The following is a 12,043-nucleotide window of genomic DNA, read 5'->3' on the forward strand; positions in this document are numbered from 1 at the left end:
AGCTTCAACACATCTCCAGCATAGACTGGAGGTCTGCATGAACATTTTATGGAGGTTCCTTTTACCATCTAGTAAGTATTTTATATCCAGCTTGCTGGAGCTTACAAGCAATCAGTGAGTGATGGGAGAAGTAGATTATGTCTTTTCTTTGCTCAGGCACAAAGAAGACATCGACTCTCCTATTTTAGTAGGAAAGGCAGGATAAAGGACTCTAGGAACAAGATTAATAGTCTATATGGGACAGAGAGTGAGTATCTTTGCATCCCTGTGTCCAAACACATACATTTATATGGCATTGGTGTGAGAGTTAAGGGTTTTTTTTTGGGGGGGGGGGGGATGTAGTTAAAAATGCATTAATAGTCCCCAGTCATTTAGGTCTATCACCCATAGATGAGAAAAAATAGTCAAGTTTAAATTATGTTCATTAAGGTATTGACCAACTGGCTGTCTTCAAGACCAGGAATGAAGTCAGGGTTGCCAATGAATGGGGTAAACATGGTTGCCCTCTGTTCTGGGCTGTGTGCACATTCATTATCCTGCCAAATAATGAAAGTGGGCCTATGATAGGGTGTAAGAGCAGGGGATGTTTATGTTTCTCTTCGAGCAAAGGGAGACAGGATAGGGGTATATGCAAAGAAACATGTATTTTTAAACATGCTTGTATGTTTTGTGCCACCTTAAAAGTTCCAGTTATAAAAAAAAAAACATTTTGTACCCTACAAAGATTTTTGCACCTGCCTGATTTGTTTAGGCTTTCAGATGCCTTATATTGTGGGGATTGAGGTAGATATGCAATCTGAAGACTCAGCAAGCACTATCGAACCAAAAATGATCAAATTCAAAATGGAGACAGCATATGTTTAGACTTTAATCATGCTGCATCATTCTAATTGAATGAAAAAAACATGTTTTATTGTAATACGTTTATATATAATATATAAAAAATCTAAGAAAATTATTAATGTACTTTAAAATAAAGATGATACACAAAATTCTTTAACTCAGTATGTAAATTCGTGTTTGGTTGCCACTGGTTGGCAAACTAATTTGTGTTAATACAGTACACTCCATTAATATTACTGTGACTGAGGTGGTGGGAGCTGGGTAAATGCATTTTACTTTATATTGATTAGGTTATGGCTAATAGGTATTATAGTTGTTTTATATGGTGTCACAATAATAAATGCAGATATGCTGCACAGGGGGTCCTCAATAAAAGGAATACGATTTTGTCCACTGCTTATCACATTTCAAGGTTACCTGCTGGTTTGATCAATTTTTCAATTTTATTTAGTCTTAATTTTATTATTCCACAAGCAGATGGGTAGGTTCTCGCTGGTATAATTAGAATATGCAGAATGCTAGATGCGGTTCATCATCATTTTAAGCAGAGCTGACATGGTTGAAACTCAAAATTGCACTTTGAAAATAAATTTTACTTCTCAAGCCAAACTCTAAATCTAGATTTCAAGACTTATTTTTTATGCCTATTAATACAGCATTGAAAGAATTACATAAAATAGCCTTTAATGTGCTACAGACTATATTAATACATTTGGATAATGTGATGATATTGGAATTTTCAAGAGAAATAATGAAGAGAAAGACTAAAATACAAATCTATACATTTTTATTGCGTTGTGTATTATTTCTAGCATTTTTTTTTAATACTTTATTTAAGATTTCAGAATTTTTCTTGTGATACAGAAAATACAAAAATAAAGTACACCGTTCATACTTTTTTATCTGTTATTAAAGTAGAACTTAACTGTATCTAAGCATCACAAACTTAGAATGATTTTTATTCAAAGCAAACTCACCCATCAATTCATTTCTCCATGCCCATTTTTTTTGTAAATCACAGCCATAGCATTTCTAGTAACTTCATTTTGTGTAAGGTTAGATGATTCATGTAGCATTTACTGGAATCCATCAGCTCTTAGCTCAGACATGCAGATACTAGGGTGTACTTAGCTGAGAAAGTTCTTCCTCCTCCAGATGAAAGGAAAGAAATGCCCATGAAGACTCCTAGCAAATATGACATATCTTTAGCCTAGGCCAAAAAACTGAAATCACCTGAGGAAAAATAAAACAAAAAGATTCAAACAAGAAAATATAATATACCGTATATACTCGAGTATAAGCCGAGATTTTCAGCCTCTTTTTTGAGGCTGAAAGTGCCCCCCTCGGCTTATACTCGAGTCATCGCTGTCTGCCTGCTCGATCAGCGTGTCGAGCAGACAGACAGCGGCCATTCTATTCTAATTCAAAAGCCGCGCCTCCGGCTCCGCCTTCGCCTGTGATAGGCGGAACACTGAATTTCCCAGCAGCCTGTGTTCCGCCTATCACGGACATCCGCTCATCCTCGTACTACGGACGAGGATGAAAGGATGGCCGTGATAGGCGGAACACAGACTGCTGGGAAATTGTGTTCCGCCTATCACAGACAGGGAGGCGCGGCATTTGAACAGGAAAATGGGCGCCGACGAAGAGCGGTGATCCTGGGACGGGACCGGACGGAGGCTCGGCTCGGCTCGGGACGGGACGGGACCGGACGGAGTCTCGGGACGGGACGGGACCGGACCGGACGGAGGCTCGGCTCGGGACGGGACGGGACCGGACGGAGGCTCGGGACCGGACGGAGGCTGGGGACACAGGTAGGCTGGACACACAAGGCCTCACACACACACACACACACACACACACACACACACACACACACACACACACACACACACACACACACACACACACACACACACACACACACACGGATGGACACACACACAGGGATGGATGGATGGATGGACACACACACAGGGATGGACAGGCATATCTCACCCTCGGCTTATACACGAGTCAATAGGTTTCCCAGTTTTTTGGGGGTAAATTGGGGGCCTTGGCTTATACTCGGGTCGGCCTATACTCGAGTATATACGGTACCTTTCTATTAAATTACTAATGCTAGCCCCTAAGGATTATAAATATTTACTGTTGATGGTGTATCATAACTAAAAAGAATAAGAAATGGGTTATGTGGAGGAGTCCAAGCAAGAACATGGCTTACTTATTTTGCAACTTATATCTAAAAGTTAGGATTCATTGGACAGGTCCAAAAGCAGTTTCTTAGCGTAGGGTGGAGTAGGCTGTATTTCAGACAGTTGGAAGACGTAGCTTCTGAATATCAATATAACTATAATAGTAGGAGACTATTGCCCTAAGTAGAAATTTGATCTGTTGTCTCCTGTAAAGTTTCATTTAATCAGTTACAAATAATTTGCAAGTGTGGATAGGGTTCAGGCATGGGATATTTCTTAGTATGTATTAGATGACCATAAAGGCTGCAATAAAAAGTGTGGGCTGCCGTGCTCAACAGAAGTCCATTGTTTATTAATTTCTGTCCAAGGGACATGTTGGAAAATTTTCAGTCAATTAGTGACTGCATCAAATCAGCTCCAGTCGCTAACTGGTGTATTCTTATGGAGGAATCTATTCATTTTTTTTATTATTCAGCCCATTGACTGGAAAAAAAAAGACTAACAGTGTGGCCAGCTTTAGTATAAAAAGCTATAATTTCTCAAAAAAGGGCTGGAGGGGGAAGTTTTGCAATGTCTCCAATTCTCTTATAATCTTATCGATTAAGGAAGTCTATGGCACTCATGTCGCTATTATGATGCAGAAAAGTAGTTCAGGAACTATTTGTTCTTTGTTGCTTAGGTTGCAAAAATTAAGGTGGCACCTATTGAAATTAATGTGCTGTGCCTTGAATTGCAACTTTCTGTGATGCATGTCACATCTAGTAGCATGAGAAGTCGCAGCAGTGTGATCCAGAGCTCTGTCTCTGTCAATTCCATCCTTGTCCCATTTTATAATATGTATGAATTCTGCTGCTGAAAGAAAAAAAACTTTAACAATTCACTATTCTTTGTACATGTTTCAGAGCAGAAACCATTGCAGTATTACAAAGTAAACAATATTAAATATAGGAACCATATTCTTACCTGTTAAATATTACAAAAATATTGACTTAAACTGTGCTTCATTTTTAACAATTGTAATTGCTTAGCTTATATGCCATTGCATTTGAAGATTGAATGTTCTCAAGTGCATTTTAAATTGGTAAGTATTCACAAAATGTATACTTGTAAAATGAATAGTCTTATGAATGCTTTATAGACAATGACATTAAGTCTGGAAGATCAAGATAGCTTTCATTTTTAAATGATATGCACACGCCTGATATGTGTCTGTTAACAGTAATGTGCAGGAAGGGAATCTGGCTTGTGCATTTTACAACAGGCCTTCTACATCTATGGACTGCGGGAGGCAAGGCTAACAAAATTAATATGCAAAGAAGTTTAACACTTGGGACCTATAATTTTCTTGTAAATTGTTTCACTTTAAGGATGAAACAACAGAAGATGATACCAGTACCTTTTTTTCTGATAAATGGATAGTACTTTAAACATGCAACGCTAGACAGCAGGTGGGAATAAGACAAGAGGATGGATACACAAAGTAGTAGGACATTTGATTTGACTAACAATTCACTAAGTGATAGAAACACATTGATATATTTAAATCAACAGTGAAAGACACATTTAATTATAGTGTGATTAGGCGTGAAGAGGATTTTGTTGAAATATTTTCTTAGTTTATTCAGGCTAAAGAAAGATGTATGGAAATGCAGATTAAAACTTATTCAGATTAAAAATATTCAGGAATATTTTTAATTTTGTTGTTAAGGGACTCATTTAGAGTTGTTCATCATACATAGAGTATATATAATGGAATCTTGGAAAGGTCTTTAAAGCGGAGTTCCACCCACATTTTTCACTCCTCACCATGCAGCACTAATGTGCATCATTAAAATGAATTGGCAATTTTTTTTATGTCTATACCTAATTTTGCTTCCTCCTTTAGTGGTCTCTGGTGCCATATGTCATTTCCAGCTTTGCATTGACTCCTGGGAGATGTGTGTAATCTCGGTTAGCTTGACATTTGTGCAAGGCATGCGATGACACTGTAAAGCATGCAATCACACTGTACAGCATGCAATGGCACTATATAGCATGCCATGACACTGTATGGCATGCAATATCAGAAAGGGATGACAGACAGAAGATGTTGTTTACATTTTCCAACCTCAATCTGCAGGCACAAAATGTCAGCTACATTACTAGATTACTAGGCGTGACATCACCTTATAGCTGCAACCCCTGGGACTCCCCTTACCTGCATCCACTGGAACTCATTCTCAGACAGAGCCTGCACCATATTCCTGCCTGACACCAGAACTGCACCCCCACCATTCTGCTCAATGGTATCCTCATTGCCCTGGTCCCCTTTCGGTGCTCCTCAAGTTTCCTACTCCTGTCACTTATGGTTCGGGAGCAGTGCCATGTCAAGATGACCAAGATTATCTATAGACTCCAATGTTAAATTTTACTGGATCCAAGCCATGTCAAGCTGATCACGATATTCCATAGACACCAATGTTAAATGTTATAGCAGTGTCATGTCAAGCTGTATTAGCTTGCATCGCACTGTGTATGTGTGAGATCGGCAGGTGCATGCTGGGTAGTCAGTATGCACGGAATCAAGGAAGAAGGACACTGTGGCTTCAGATGCCCACACTGGAGATGGCCGTAATGTGCAAGTAAGAAAACAATGCTGCACAAATAAAAGACTGGACATAGTTCACAGCATACCTTTGTTACATTACACTGCATGTGTATCTTCCTGGAATATGTATTTTAAAAATACAGTAATCAACTCACATACTACAAATGTTTGGTTAATGTCATAGACACTACTGTTTAAAGAGGAAGTAAAGGCAGTTGAAAAAATAAAATAAAAAAAGGAACCTGCGAGGCAAAGGCAAGGCAAAGTCATAATGAGCTAGTATGCATAGCATACTAGCTCATTATTAATAACTTACTTGAGAACGAAGCCCCCGAAGCGGTCCTCCATCTTTATGTCCGCCGCTGCCATGGATCCCCGAGTGACTTCCGGGTCTAGCTGCTCTGGCACTGTGAGCAATGACGCCACTCCCGCGCATGCGCACGGCAGCTGACACTCGCGGCATATCGCCGCAATCTGCAGCCTGCCAAGTGCGCCTGCGTGCCGCTGTCTACGGCGCATGTGCCGTAGACAGCGGTGGCTGTCTTTTTGTAAACATCTTTTTGTAAATATCTCCTAAACCGTATAAGTTTAAGAGATATTTCTTGGACCTACAGGTAAGCCTTAATCTAGGCTTACGTGTAGGTCAAAGTGGTTTGTAAGGGTTTACAACCACTTTAAATGTGATGCAAACTTGAGTTTAGTCTGAACACTAAGGGAAGCTGTAAGTGCTGAGACAATGAGCTGTGGGTAAGTGTTTACTCACTTCACAGCTGCAAACATACAAAGGGGAGGGCATGTTCATGACCATGAGGCTATATTAGGTCAATGATGTCTATAGTGTCTCCAACCCTTTTTATACAGCCTACACAGTCTGCAGCTGATTGGTCAAACCCAAGATGATCTCAACTTTTAAACATTCTAGATGCAGAAGCAGTAGCACAAGAATAGGATTACAAAGGTCACTCACAACAAAGACCAGGCTCAAGGTACTAGTGAATAGGAAGAGCCCCTCAAGCAAGCAGCTGTTGCTTCTGACTGCAAACTGTGCTATATACACATACACAGAAACACACACACACACTTTTTTCTGCTAATTTGTTTAATGTTAGAGAATACTGGCAATAAAACAGGTACGAGGTAGGTAGTATATATGGAACAGATTAAGAGGAATATTCTATTAATATTATGCAGTGTATGTACAGTGCCTTGAAAAAGTATTCATACCCAATGAAATTTTCCACATTTTGTCATGTTACAATCAAAAACGTAAATGTATTTTATTGGAATTTTATGTGATAGACCAACATAAAGTGGCACACTATTTGGAAGTGGAAGGAAAATGATAAATGGTTTTCAATTTTTTTTTTTTTACAAATAGACATGTGAAAATTGTAGTGTGCATTTGTATTCAACCCCCCTGAGTCAATACTTTTTAGAACCACCTTTTGCTGCAATTACAGCTGCTAGTCTTTTTGGGATGTTGCTACTAGCTTTGCACATCTAGAGAGTGACATTTTGCCCATTCCTCTTTGCAAAATAGCTTAATCTCCGTCAGATTGGATGATGAGCGTCTGTGAACAGCAGTTTTCAAGTCTTGCCACAGATTCTCAATTGTATTTAGGTCTGGACTTTGACTGGGCTATTCTAACACATTCCATTGTATCTCTGGCTGTATGTTTAGGGGCATTGCCCTGCTGGAAGGTGAACCTCCACCCCAGTCTCCAGACTTTTGCAGATTCTAATAGGTTTTCTTCTAAGATTTCCCTGGATTTGGCTCCATCCATCTTCCCATCAATTCTGACCAGCTTCCCTGTCCCTACTGAAGTAAAACATCCCCACAACATGATGCTGCCACCATGTTTCATGATGGGGAAGATGTGTTCAGGGTAATGCGCAGTGATAGTTTTCCACCACACATAGCGTTTTGCTTTTAGGTCAAAAAGTTTAATCTTGGTCTCATCTGACCAAAGCACCTTCTTTCACATGTTTGCCGTTTCCCCTACATGACTTCTCGCAAACTGCAAATGGGACTTCTTATTGCTTTACTACAACAATGGCTTTCTTCTTGCCACTATTCCATAAAGCCCTGATTTGTGGAGTGCAAGATTAATGGTTGCCCTGTTTATAGACTCTCCCACCTGAGCTGTGGATCTCTGCAGCTCCTGCAGAGTTACCATGGGCCTCTTGACTGCTTCTCTGATTAATGCTCTCCTTGTCCGGTCTGTCAGTTTAGGTGGATGGCCATGTCTTGGTAGGTTTGCAGTTTTGCCATACTTTTTCCATTTTAAGATGATGGATTAAACAGTGCTCTGTGAGATGTTCAAAGCTTGGGATATTTTTTTAATAACCTAACCCTGCTTTAAACTTCTCCACAACTTTATCCTTGACCTGTCTGGTGTGTTACTTGGTCTTCATGATGCTGTTTGCTCACTAAGGTGCTCTTACAAACCGTTGAGGGCTTCAAGGAACAACTGTATTTATACTGAGATTAAATTCCACACAGGTTGACTCTATTTACTTATTATGTGACTTCTGAAGGAAATTGGTTCCACAAAATTTTAGGTAGGGGTATCAGAGTAAAGGGGGCTGAATACAAATGTATGCCACACTTTCCAGATATTTATTAGTAAAACATTTGGAAAACCATTTATCATTTTACTTCCACCACTTCACAATAATGTGTCACTTTGTGTTGGTCTATCACATAAAATCCCTATAAAATACATTTACATTTTTAGTTGTAACATAACAAAATGTGGAAAATGTCCAGGGGTATGAATACTTTTTCAAGACACTGTATATATATATATATATATATATATATATATATATATATATATACAGTATCTCACAAACGTGAGTACATTACTCACATCTTTGTAAATATTTTATTATATCTTTTCATTGAAATATTCATATTATATCTTCAACACTGAATAAATGACATTTTGCTACACTGTAGTAGTGAGTGTACAGCTTATATAAATATATATATACACAGTGTATATATATATATATATATATATATATATATATATATATATATATATATATATATATACAGTGTAAATTTGCTGTTTCCTAAAAATAATTCAACACAGCCATTATTGTCGAAACCACTGGCAACAAACGTGAGTACACCCCTAAGTGAAATTATCCAAATTGGGTCCAAAGTGTTAATATTTTGTGTGGCCACCATTATTTTCCAGCACTGCCATAACCCTCTTGGGCATGGAGTTCACCAGAGCTTCACAGGTTGCCACTGGAGTCCTCTTCCACTCCTCCATAATGACATCACGTAGCTGGCGGATGTTAGAGACCTTGCGCTCCTCCACCTTCCGTTTGAGGATGCCCCACAGATGCTCAATAGGGTTTAGGTCTGGAGACATGCTTGGCCAGTCCATCACCTTTACCCTCAGCTTCTTTAGCAAGTCAGTGTTCATCTTGGAGGTGTTTTTGGGGTTGTAATCATGTTGGAATACTGCCCTGTCCAAAGGGAAGGGATCATGCTCTGCTTCAGTATGTCACAGTTCATGTTGACATTCATGGTTCCCTCAATAAACTATAGCTCCCCAATGTCGACAGCACTCATGCAGCCCGAGACCATGACACTCCCACCACCATGCTTGACTGTAGGCAAGACACACTTGTCTTTGTACTCCTCAGCTGGTTGCCGTCACACATGCTTGACACCATCTGAACCAAATACGTTTATCTTAGTCTCATCAGACCACAGGACATGGTTGCGGTAATCCATGTCCTTAGTCAGCTTGTCTTTAGCAAACTTGTTGCAGGATTTCTTGTGCATCATCTTTAGAAGAGGCTTCCTTCTGGGATGACAGCCATGCAGACCAAGTTCATGCAGCGTGTGGTGTATGATCTGACCACTGACAGACTGACCCCCCACCCCTTCAACCTCTGCAGCACTGCTGGCAGCACTCATACATCTATTTCCCAAAGACAACCTCTGTATATGACACTCAGCACGTGCACTCAACTTCTTTGGTCAACCATGAAGAGGCCTCTGAGTGGAACCTGTCCTGTTAAACTGCTGTATGGTCCTGGCCACGGTGCTGCATCTCAGTTTCAGGGTCTTGGCAATCTTCTTATAGCCTAGGCCATTTTATGCTGAGCAACAATCCTTTTTTTCAGATCCTCAGAGTGTTCTTTGCCATGAGGTGCCATTTTGAATTTCCAGTGACAAGTATGAGATCACCTGCTCCCCATTCACACCTGAGACCATGTAACTCTAACAAGTCCCATGACATTGGGGAGGGAAAATAGCTAATTAGGCCCAGTTTGGACATTTTCACTTGGGGCTGTACTCACTTTTTTTTTACCAGCAGTTTAGACATTAATGGCTGTGTGTTGAGTTCTTTTGAGGGGACAGCACATTTACACTGTTATGCAAGCTGTACACTCTCTACTTTACATTCTAGCAAAGTGTGAGATATTGTGTATATATATATATATATATATATATATATATATATATATATATATATATATATATATATATATATATATATATATATATATATATATATATATATATATATATATATATATATATATATATATATATATATATATATACATTTTGTGAATTGTTCCACATTCTTGCAAATGTAATCAATATTGCCCAGAATGTTTATAACATGTGTAATAGTTACCCTGTTGCCTTTCACTGGGCGAATGTAACTTCTTACATTCATTCAAGATTCAAGAGAGTTAACCATAACCAATAAACAAAACCGTAAAACATTATAGACTTAGAATATTCAACCAGCAGAGGAAATATTATGAGACCTTCACTATGTACAGTCTATGAAGATTCCTCTGTGAACCAGCTGAATAAATGGGTATTCACCTATTTGAACCTCCAGCTGCAGTGTGAAATGAAAAATGTATCACTGATATTATTACCACTGCTAACGGTGACAGCTTCCCCCTGGTTGTTAGGGAGCTGGCAATTGCATGTGTCCTAACAACCAGTGACTCAACCCCACCCAGCATGTTTAGCTTTTAGCCAGGGATTACCAACTGAGAGGTGAATGCAAACAAACATCAGAGAAACTGAAAAAAAGGAGTGGGATCTCTCCCCAAAAAAATCATACTAGGCCCTTTAGTTCTGATATAGATTTTAAGATTTTAAGAGGGGCCCTAATATGATCTCCCCACGCAATTCAGGCCGCCACTGACATCCAGCCTGAGAGAGGGGGATTCCAGGTGCATATCAAGGTGCACCTTCATTGATTGGTGAAGCATTCCATTGTGAGGTGACTAGTCGGGTCACATCTTGAATATAGGATTGAGAGCTGTATAGCTCTTAAATCACAGTTATTGTTCTCTAGTTGATTATTGAATATGTACCGTTATTGTCTGTCATCTTTCCACAGAAATATTGCAATAAAGACAATTTCTGTGTTTTATCATAACGTGTGTGTTTCTAATTGGTCACTGCACTTACACTATTGCCAGGTTTGCCAGAGGGGGCTGAGATTGTTATTAGGGTTGAGAGGCAGAGTAACAGACTGAACAAACAAAGCATCTCCTACGGGGGTATTTCTACAAAAATGTAAAAAAAAAGACTGGGATCACCTAAATTCCATCCCAGATCCTATAATTCTGATATAATTTTTAAGGGTAAATGCCACGCAAAAAAACGGAAAAGAAAGCTTGAACTTCCCTAAAATACATATCAGATCCTTACCATAGCAAAAAAACTGGATGGCCAAGAGAGGTGGGTAAAAAATGTGCATTCTCCCCTCCCTAAACCATAAAAGACCACATACCATCAACATAGGGATATCCCCAATGGCAAAGAGGCCAAACAATGGCCTCTTCCACACAACCCTTATCTCTATGTTTTGGTGGCTCCCCTTCACATGTGTTGCAGGGTAACCTTAGTGTCTGTTAGCCACTCCCATTTTGGTTTAGCTTTGTACCTGTAAAATCTGACTACTTGAGAAAAATTAAGTTTTTCTTTTTGGATCCTATGTTTTTTGGATGTGGTATTAGGGTGCTCCTTTTCTTTTTCTTGTTAGCCACGCCTGGCATTGCGGCAACCAGTCCAGTGAGGAAGAAGGCAGTCCCCCCTTTAAGAGAGACTTGTGGGAACTCCTCTCTGCCCCTTCACCTAGTCAGCCACCATGATCAGGAGTACACAGTGCACAATGATGGCAAAAAAGTTTCAGTCAGGTTACAGATCTCTGCAGCCCTTTGCAAGTTGCCTGCCAAACAAGCACCAACAGTAGGTGCCTACACTGGGAGGGGGGCACCAATGAGTTTCCCACCTATATTAGCAAAGGGACCCAGAAACAAGACTTTAATGCCCTCCAGTCTCCCTTTTTTAACATAATACAGTAATACATAATTTAAACATTTATATAATCTATTTTCAATGTTATATATAGCA

The 12,043-nt window shown here is 39.5% G+C and overlaps 1 long non-coding RNA gene across 2 annotated transcripts in view; it reads right to left on the bottom strand.

Moving 5' to 3' along the window:
* Nucleotides 1-1,641: 1,641 nt before the first annotated feature.
* LOC143990207 (uncharacterized) overlaps nucleotides 1,642-12,043 on the bottom strand; it is a 54,633-nt gene continuing 44,231 nt past the window's right edge. For both annotated transcript variants that reach the window (XR_013277216.1, XR_013277214.1), the window contains exon 3: nucleotides 1,642-2,076. This is a non-coding gene — a long non-coding RNA (uncharacterized LOC143990207). The remainder of the gene's footprint in view (nucleotides 2,077-12,043) is intronic.

This window comes from Lithobates pipiens, unplaced genomic scaffold (assembly GCF_037356315.1).
Source record: "Lithobates pipiens isolate NorthernLeopardFrog02 unplaced genomic scaffold, aLitPip1_a1.2 Scaffold_18, whole genome shotgun sequence".
NCBI classification, from domain to species: Eukaryota; Metazoa; Chordata; class Amphibia; order Anura; family Ranidae; genus Lithobates; species Lithobates pipiens.